General features: G+C 39.8%; 1 protein-coding gene across 4 annotated transcripts in view; it reads right to left on the minus strand.

The window, feature by feature from the left end:
• Window positions 1–10,367, minus strand: part of TBL1XR1 (transducin beta like 1 X-linked receptor 1) — a 256,969-nt gene that overhangs the window by 146,860 nt on the left and 99,742 nt on the right. For all 4 annotated transcript variants that reach the window (XM_019503322.1, XM_019503323.1, XM_019503321.1 and 1 more), the window contains exon 2: window positions 47–111. The gene's annotated coding sequence lies outside the window, so the exon portion shown is untranslated. The remainder of the gene's footprint in view (window positions 1–46; window positions 112–10,367) is intronic.

The following is a 10,367-nucleotide window of genomic DNA, read 5'->3' on the forward strand; positions in this document are numbered from 1 at the left end:
CTCTGGAGGAAAGCATCATACTACTCTTAGTTAAACCTGTACTTACCATTGGCAGTGCATTGATGTGAGGAAGTTCACGTGTCAGGTACCTCCAATCACAGAAAGATGATGCTGAAAAAGAAAATGGAGAGGGACAAAGCAAATTAAAAACAATATCTGTTTTGGGCCCAAAAGGGTCAGCACTACCACATGTAGGTTTATGTATGCACAGCCTAAATCAATAATGATTACGAACTGAAGTAACTGTTACACTGGATCCAGTTCACAGGCCTGAGAGATCTAGCCTACGTGGCTAGGTCATCTGGCTCATGGGGCTCCCCTTGGGTCCAAAAGTCTAGTAGCCCTGGCTCTGAGAGCCACAGCAATTAACACTGTCACCACTCCCTGGCCTACAGATTGCAGCCTACAGGGCTATTAATCAAACACTTCATAGGCATTAAAACCCCTAGAAATTCTTCAATTAGTTTGACTGCAGACCATCCATGCGACTTCTTTAAATCTGAATGGAAATGGTAAATTACTTATCCATGAGTTAATAGAAATATACATTTCAGTGGGCAGAAAGCATGCTGCCCAAATTAATTTGCCAAGTCTTACATTTCTTTACAAAACTGAAAATAACATTAGCTGCAGGGCTATATTAAAAAAAAAAAAAATCATAAAGATCCTAAAGCAATCCCATTCCAAAAGAGACTGCAGGTATTTTTTTTTAGTTTATCAGTATTACAAGCGTCTCTAAAAACAAAGTTACAAATACTCCATTTCTTATCCCTCAAATTAATTAAAAATATCGAATTCATTAATAATGAGGCACAAGACAGACAAAGACTGTCAAATAGCCCTTGCAAGCATTTATTAGATGGCCAGACAGCTGCTGGTTTCTTCCATGCTAATACCCCTGCTCATTCACTAATGAATTTTTCTTTGCACAAATGGCTGGGGAGTGGCTGCTCTCCATATGAATACCTGTCTTTGCAAGTGAACAAGACTATTTGCTATAAACCACTTTCTTTAAAAAGAAAGAAAAAAGAAAAAAAAGAAAAAAAAAAAAAAATCATTCAACCACTTGACGAGCAGAAACAATACCATGCAACCAACCATATAATGGACAACAAAAAGCGAATTTGTTGTATACAACTCATGGGAAGAAATTAGTTCACAAACACTTTGATGTGCTACCAGTAACTGTAGAAGTTTATTCATTAGTCAAAATGTTTCAAGGGTTAAACCAATCAGATGAATGGTTTATTCTGAAAAGTTATGCCCACTCCACTCAAAACCAAGCATTCTCTACAGTAACAATTAACAAGTTTATGCTCCCTCTATTCTCGGCACATTCCATTACAAGATTGACATTCCCAGAAATGTAACCTTCATAATGCAAGTGTGGAGTTGTTGCAGAGGATGAGAATGAATGCAAACACGCTGAGAATTAAGAGAATTTGCAAACGTGCTGTTTTCCCCTTGCTTAGTTGTATTAATATTGTGGAAATTATGCAAGTCAACGAAGGAAAACTCTACTTGTCAAACGACGCAATTTTTGCAGATGACAATAGCGTGCAGATTTGTTTTTACACAGCTAAAGCCTTCAGATCAGCGTAGACGAAAGATCATCATATCAGCCAGTAGACACAGTAAATAGACACATTACTTGCCTATAATTAGAGTTTTCTTAAAAAAAGAGAAAGATGATCTGAGATATGCATCCTTACTTCCTTAGGAAATAAATTAAGTCACTACAAGATCATGTGTTCAATGACATCAGCTATACAGCTACTCCTCGCTTAATGCCATAGTTACATTCTTAACAAATGTGGCGTTAAGCGAAACAATGTTAAGCAAATACAATTACGTCACAGTAGTTACCTAACTAGCAGGTGGTGGCCAAACAACGTTAAAACCAAACATTGCGAGACTTCAAACGAGTATGTACTGTAAAAGATCAGCAACATAATAACAAAACAGCATTAACCAGGACAACGTAAGAGTGAGGAGTACCTGTACTCAGTATTTACCCGACTCCAAGATGACTGTAAATAAAGTAACCCCCTGTCCGTCCATCCATCCATCCCCCCCGTTAGATTCTATGCATGGAGAATTCATAAATCTTCTATGTACAGAATCTAATTATTGGAGGGTCATCTTCAATACACCCCCCCACCCTTCCCACTACCTCAGGGAAAGCAGTGGCAAAAAGGGCAGGTCGTAGGGGAGGCACTATGATGGGCCCCTCCTACTCCCCCACTACTTGCCCCCGCCATGCCTGCACCCCCCGTCTCCTGCCCATCCTTCTACTTGGCTCCCCTGCTGCCCATCTCCCCCATCTGCCCTTCCCACTGCCTGTGCCCCACCCCACCCATTTACCACCCTGCCTGCCCCCTTACTGCCCACTGCTTACCCCTGGCTCCAACATGGCTCTGGCCCCTCTCCAGCCAAGGGCACAAAGCATGTGCCTGCTCTAGTCCCAGCCCAGTAGCAGTGGTGAAAGTAGCAGCTCTGGCCAGGGCTCTAGAACTGCCACCACAGCAGCCCCCCCCTCCCCCCTGTACCCTAGTCTAAGACTAGGGGCTTGTTCCCCCTCCCCTCCCATTTAGTGGAGGGAAAAACCTTGTCTTACTCAAAACTAAGTATGGTACCTCTCACACCCATAACAATGGCTGCAAATACAAATTTGCATTATTTGTGAAGAAAATATGATGTAAATACAGATAAGATACAAGGGCACAAATAAAAACAGGCACTGAGTGAGAGAAGCTTTTCTTTAGCTTCAGTTACCCCAGCTTGTGATTTTCCAACTCTTTCTCTTGTCAGAGCTAAGTTCAGAGTTTGGTGCTTAAAAGCCAAAGCCACAGAAGGGCAAGGATGTCTTAGGGTTACTTCTTTTGTAAGACTGTAGTTGGCATCGAGCTGGACAAGCTCTTGAATGCAAGACATCCTTTGTCACGACACACTATCCAAACTACACATTTGGTACATTAAAAAATATCACCTTAAGAAACCCTTGCCTCTCGCATCATTTCTGAACTATCACAGCTACAACATCACTCTTACAGTACCAAAGCCATACAGGGGAAGATCTCATTCTGCTCTTCTGGGAAGGGCCTTATGGCATAAATGCCCGCTCTTCTGTTTGAAATCTAAACCTAACCCTCAAAAACAGAAGCTGGAAGCCGAAGACCGAAGGGCACACAGAACAGGGGGGAAAAAAAAGTAGAAAAGAGAATAGGTAAGCTGAACACGTGTGAGCTCACAGAGGAATATGAGAACTCCCCAGCATTTGCTTTCCAGTATTCAGACAGGAAAAGATTATCTTCCAGTAAAAGTCTGCTTACCAGGAGGAAGAAGAATAAGTAAGTGTGCAGAGCTGTTAAGAAAGAACCAGCCATGCAAACCAGAGGTGACACTTCTTTATAGGAAGTAGTTGTTCCCCAATTGAACAACAAATCCCCAAGATAAAATAGCCCCCCAAAACACAGTACCTAGTATCCATTTAATTGCTAGACACTCAAAACAAAAGCTACCATACTAAGCAAATAACTTCTGGCTCCAGATGGGCTAGCAGTTTTTCTGCTCTTTTCCTGGGTTAGCACCCCTGCAAACAACATAGCTAAATGCACTGACCAGACAAGAATGTGTTAATTAAAATCTAGAATTTTTCAGAACCGGTTTTGCTACATGGACCATTTTTTGCAGCCTGGAGAGCTATGGCCCAATACCCAGTAATGTCAAGAATATGAATCTTCCTTTTCTATAACCCTCCTTCAACAGTAACTGAATAGGGTCATATCCCATGGTACAGCTGGGGGGCATGACCTTAGTTCAACTTCCAGAAGTTTTCAGAAAATGAGTATTGAATAATTGAGTCTGAAACCCAAGGGAGAGGAGCAATTTAACTTTTTTTTTTTATATATATATACAAATTGATCAAACAAAGCAAAAGTGCTTTAACTTAAGGCCCCCTAAAAAGAGCAATTGGAAATCTATAGCTGTGTATATAAAATAGTGTACACATTTGATTATAGTCCTTTCTCCACATTCCTTTCCTATGGTGCATGTCTTTGCTGACAGAAAACCTTCTGGCACAAGTACTCTGTTCCATTTTGTGTCTGCCCACTTCATGTATTGATCCTAATTAAGACTTCTTACATCACTGACCCCTTAGGTACTTCTTGATGGTCAGATAAGACTAGGAGTGTATTGTTTAAGCCAATCTTATTTTCACAGTTATATTATATGATAAACAGTTAAGGGAATTTAAATTTTTGAATATGCATTTTTAACTTGAGGTTTGGGTTTTTAAAAAAAAACAACCTACAGAAAAAACTAAAAAATAAATTGGCTTCTCTTTGAAACAAACCATGAAGTAAGAAGTTCACCTGTGAAAAAAGAATGTAAACTAAAGTGGTTAAATACAACTGCCACACTCCCATAATGAGACACCACACAATTTATCTGATTGACAATTAAAGCGCTTACTGAACCTGCTTAACTCCTAACTTGCATTAGTTAGCTCTAGGTCCCAAATTTGAATACAAGTTTTCTAGAGGTCTAGGTTGAATTTTAGAAGTATTCTATTTTTTTTTTTTGTGCTGGTTTTGTTTATAATCTATAAACAGACTTCTTCAGCATCAATTTTCTTGAAAGCCAGTATCTTCTTCCAATTTTTCTATTCTTTTCCAAGCCATCCCCATTGGCATTTATTAATCTGATGCCTTTGCTAGGAGACCATACAACAGGTGATTACCATAATTATATTAAAAGTCAGAATTTCTATCTGTATTGCTACTTGTTAAGTGATTTATACCAGGTAACCAAAGCCAAGAGACAGTTAAAATCACCCAAAGATATAAATGACAAATCTTTCCACAAAAAGAACTGAAGCAGATGAAACAATGCAAGGCTTAAAGAACAGGACTTTCAAATTTAGCTCCTGTAGAGATTACAGCTGCGATTGCTCCAACTCTGCTCTTGTTACATTCCAATGGCAGCAAAATTTGATGGGCTTTTATCCCAACCACAAATGCAACTGTTTTTTGACTCAGACTGTGTCACACCAAACACTGTTGACTTGCTGCTATGCAGCTACTTTTTTATTTCCATAGTAAAATGATGCCACTATCATTCTTTGTTCACTCAACACCAGGCCTACTTATGTTAGAAACAAGAGATCCTCTATCGTTTCATAATGGGAAAGAATACCTATGGCCATGCACGCAGACTAGCTCATGAAGTGATGAACTCTTGAGGTGTTCTCTACGCCATGAGTACTGGCAAGGAGGACCTGTAGCCAAAGTGATCATACAAGCAGCAATGGAAAGCCATGCCAAAAAGTGTACTAAACTAGTTACAGAAAAACACTTGCATGACAGTCTCGGGTGCTGTCCCTCTTAGCCATCATGGTTACCAATAACAGAGCATTAATTGTGTTGCATGTGGATAAAACTATGGTTAGGCCAACAACGTCAACAAATGGGTATAAACTTGGTTTAAAAAATGCACTGCAAATAAAGTCGGACCTTCTCCTTTAATATTGTGCTGTTTCAAGGATAAACCGGTTGAAAAACAATGATTTCTCCAAAGCTGACAGCATTTAACCACCGCAGTTTATAAATGCATCCCCCTCATACTCTCCTCCACCCCACTGTTCTGACAACAGACCTCTATGAAGCCAGACTAGTTCTACCAGTAAAACAACACTGGTTTTAGAGCCATTTGTCTTCTGCATCTGAAGTTGTACACTTAAGGGTTTTTTTCCTAATCCTTTTAGGAATACATTTACAGTTTGATTGGAAATGCTACTTCATGACATCTCTAAGGTGCTTGAGCTTTCACAACAAATTAACTCATGCAGTGCTGCTCTTCGTGGCTTACAAAAGTCTCACAACCTTGCTTCTTTGCTACAGATTTTCCCTGAAGGTCTTGTTTTTTAATTTTGCTGCATAACCCAATATGGGATTCACAAACAAAACAAAAAACATACTTGAGTACTATATTTAAGTCCTTGACATTTCCCCACCATGGAGCTGACTTCAGAATCATCCAGACCAGAAGTCTTAACAGATTCTAAACAGAAAAGTTATTACCAATTGAATGTTCCCCTTGGTTTGGTTGGTGGTCACACTCAACACTAGTGGCAATTCTGCTTGGAACATAAAATATGAAAATAAATTCCCCCTTGTTCCACGTGGCCATAAAAAAAAAAAATCTCTCTTTTAGTTCATCTTTTTGCTTTTTAGCTCTGTTCAGGGAAACTGAAATATCAGGAGATATTTTAAAGTCACTTTTCCCCAGATAACTGGTTAAAACTTAGTGTGGGATAAGTGTGACAATGCTTAGAATAAATTGGTAATAGTCTCATTCATCTGTTCTGTTTCTCCAGCTTTAACTTTGGGAAACATGACGTACCTTGTATCATATTACATGATAACTCACTTCTGGAGACGCTTGTTAGTGAACTGTTTCTGAACTGGTATAAAGAGAAAACTAATGTCTAAATACATATTACTTAGAAGTTACTACCTTTTCTGGTCTTCACAATCTTCAAACTAAAATCGCAAACATTTATCTGCACACACATTTAGCAAAACAAAACGCTAAAGACACCTAAAAGGTTATAAAGGCCAATAATTAGGCAAGTAGAAACGTTGGAAAATTAAGACGTGCTCATTCATATGAACCACTGTCAGTTCTACAATTTTATAGCAAAGCTAAGAACAGAAAAGCAAAAAGAATTTGGCTTCCAAAAAAAAAAAAAAAAAATGTTTGAATACAAAGATAAGAAAGTGCAGACAAAATATTCAGAGAAAAATTATAAAAAAAAAAAAAGAAAAAAAAACCAAAAAAAAAAAAAAAAAATGTTTGAATACAAAGATAAGAAAGTGCAGACAAATTATTCAGAGTAAAGTTATAAAAAGCAATAAGGAAAAAAACACCAGAACAATGAAAGTCATCAGAATAAGGAAGCAAAAAAATAGCACATAGGCAGGTGCTGGAAAAAAAAAAAAAAAAAAAGGAAGTCTTGCCCAAATCGAATAGAAACATATTGCACAAGGGCAATCTTCTGTCAATATCAGTTAATTTGTAACACTGGGAAATGGGGGGAAAAAAAGATAAATGTGGCAGGGCCCCCCTTGGATCTGAAGTTCACCCACAATTCATTTAAATGAAATTCATTAACAAATAACTTAGTGAATGCAGAGGAACTGTTAAGAAATGGGAACCAGAGACTGTAAATTCAAATCCAGCCTAGGTCAGCAGAGACTATCAACCGTTACCACCGCAGACCTGAATAACACATGAAATGAGCTTGGACTCTTCACCAGTATTGTCTAACATTAAAAAGCAGATATGCATCTAATTTTTGACGTCCCATGTCAAGATAGGTTGAATTAAAACTCTGGATCTTATTCTCTATCCAAAATACTGCATTAAGTTTCCTTTATATGGCTGCTCCTAAATGGGAATTTGATAATATCTACTTCTCAAGGGTTAATTTGCATTTGTAAAGCACTTTGAGATCTTCAGACAGAAGGAATTATACATGGGATCTGCTTGGTTGGGGAGTTTAATTCTTTTTGCCTTTCTGTTCTTGGCAAAAATCCTATTTCCATATACTTCAGAGCTGAGAGTAGTTCAGGTGTGTGAACCACTTATTTTCCTATTAATGCTGCCTAGTTCCCTCATGTTCTGCATGTTACCTTTCATTTCATATTCCAACTTATCTTTGAGAAGTTTTCAGCAGCCATATTTTCTACCCAAAAACTGGCTACTGAGTTAAAATCAACTCTCATAGCCTTTACTCAGAAACGATACAGTATTGAGAAATCCAGGCTGGCAGGCACAAAGGGTGTACAGCGGACCATGATCACAAACAGGAAGAAAGCAACAGGTAAATTCTTCTTGCATAGAAACACCACCCTCTCCATCGTACTCGGGGGCCAATAAGCAACTTGCAATAAAGCAATCCAGTATTCAGATATAGATGTCAAATTCTGAACTGAGAAGCAAAGAAATTCTACTACGCTGAAAAACAAAAGTAATATAATAGGGAAACCCCAATTTCTGGAAATCCCCTTTCATAAGGTAGCAAAGGCCATAGTTCCTGCCAGAAGTCTTCCAGTTTGCTGGGCAGAATCAGTTGTAACAGTTCTTCCCTTCACCATTAAAAGACTTATATAGCTTTCACAGCTGAAAGGAGGCAAAGGGCGCTTTGTCAACACAATTATATGCTTATTTGCATTTAACAGGGCCATGGTTATGAGGCCTTCAAAATGGTCCTGAATTTGGGGGTCTCTGTCGGTATCTTTTTACTACATGGCAAATGACCTGGATGAATGCCTCACTTTTCTTCAGGTTGTGCCTGCTGGCAAAAAATAAAAATAAATAAAACAAAAAAACCCACCAACCTGCACTTGAAGACTTGCAACAGACTTTGAAGAACCATTCTGGGTTGAACTCAGAACTAAAATCCACGACAGAGAGGCATTGCAGTAACAGCTGAGAATGTTTTTCTGTTTAAGAGCTGACTTTACTAAGTGCACTAAAATCTACGTGTGTACTCCGTCTTGAAAACTGCTGTGCCTTTTTGAGAGAGGATTCAAGTGCCGAATAGGACTGGGGATCCAACTGAGACTGAGGAAGGAATTCCCCTAAAACACTATGGTATCAAAGAGCTATGGTGTGCGTAACATCAATGTGAATGCACGTTTCCAACTACGGTTCTGATTCTCCCCAAACTGACACCCATCATCTACTCGGGTCTGATCTCACTTGATGGCCAGCATCCACTGCCCTTTTCAACAAATCAAGAGTTAAAAATTATTCCAGGTAAAATCTGGACCTTCAGGTGGCTCCAGCAAAGCCAACTAGCCAGAAAAACTCATCTGTGCACATGTATCCCGACTGCCGCTCTGCTGCCGGCTCAAGTGTTTACAGACAGCCTGACGTCAGAACAACCGGGTGGCTCAAGAAGTCAGGCTGTGGCCATTGAACCTGAACACATAGTATGCAAGGCAGGCTGAGTGTTGTTCAAGTCCTGCCTTCTATATCATGCCAAGATTTTCTGTTCTGCCCATTAGTGGGATTCTGCAAGGGCTCCTTTCCAAATTTCTGCAAAGCAGCCCATTTAAGAGTAGATACCGCTCTGGAACCCATGTACATACTCAAATTGTGCGCACGCCTGTTCTTTGCCAGCATCTAAGATAGAATTAGCAAAGCAAGTCTGAGGTCACTGGATTCAAGGGTTCTTCTAACAACCCCCACAATAAGAAATTGCTTTTCATATTAAAGGTTTCTTTAAAGCCTTCATTAGTGAGAACACCATTTGGAAAACTGCTAAATCATAGCAGGGGGATGAAGAGCTCAAGCTGGAACTGGAAGTTATTTGGTCAAGAAATTCCTGAAATATAACCCATCAGAAGTGAGCTGCTCATAAATAATGTTGCTAGTTCTTAGAATTATTTTTGGTGGGAGGGAGAAGGGAGGAAGGACTGGAGGAAGGAAAGCACTAGAAAAAAAATCAAAGTCTCTGACATTCATAAAATGATACTATGGGGGTCAACCCCCGAGATCAGATATTCAAAGCGGTACAAAGGATGACTTTAAAAATATTTAGGAAATGATAGCACTTCACAGCTTACGCTGTTCTGCTTGCTGACAGTTTGCTATGGAGAGCCCCACGGCTTCCTCAAACTCTCCAGTGACATCCACTGCGTAATGTACTCTCACAGCGGCTTAGCCTTCTCCCTTGAACTAAAAGGTCAGGGCTTCAAATCCTTTCCTCTGGAGTTTTGCGTTCTGGGCACATTATTCCTGTCAACCTGCATTTTACTTGGTTTCTCAGGCTAGAAGTGCAAGCCTTTTCCCATGAGAGTGTTTCAGAAACTAACGGCAATTTCAAAATAAAACCGTGTTGTGCGCAATGATCGTTTACCAGATGGCATCACTTCCTTACACATAGTCATCCTGCTCGCCAACACAGGTATTCCAGCAAGTCACAAGGTTCTTCATCCCATCCCCAAAGAAGCTTTTTTTGGTTTCTGCGACAGCCTCCTCCACTGCAAGTTGTACCTACCCCTGCATTGCTGGCCGATCCTGCCATTGCAGATGTGCAGCCATTTTTTAACTTCTCTCTCCATTCACAGACTTTCTGTTGAGCTATAGTTTTTCTGTATTGTACCAAAAATCCTACCATAAAAATTTCACCGGGTGGCACACCTTTGCCCCACAAAAAATGAACAACAAAATGCAGTTCTTGTTTGGTGGGCACTGACAGGTGCATGGCAATTGGCAGTTCTAGGATTTAGCAAAGGGGGGGGGCGGCAGCCCCTCAGGCCATGGTAAAGGATGGGGACGGGGTGCAAGCTGAA

Source organism: Gavialis gangeticus, unplaced genomic scaffold, assembly GCF_001723915.1.
Source record: "Gavialis gangeticus isolate Ggan-Ray unplaced genomic scaffold, GavGan_comp1, whole genome shotgun sequence".
Classification (NCBI taxonomy): Eukaryota; Metazoa; Chordata; order Crocodylia; family Gavialidae; genus Gavialis; species Gavialis gangeticus.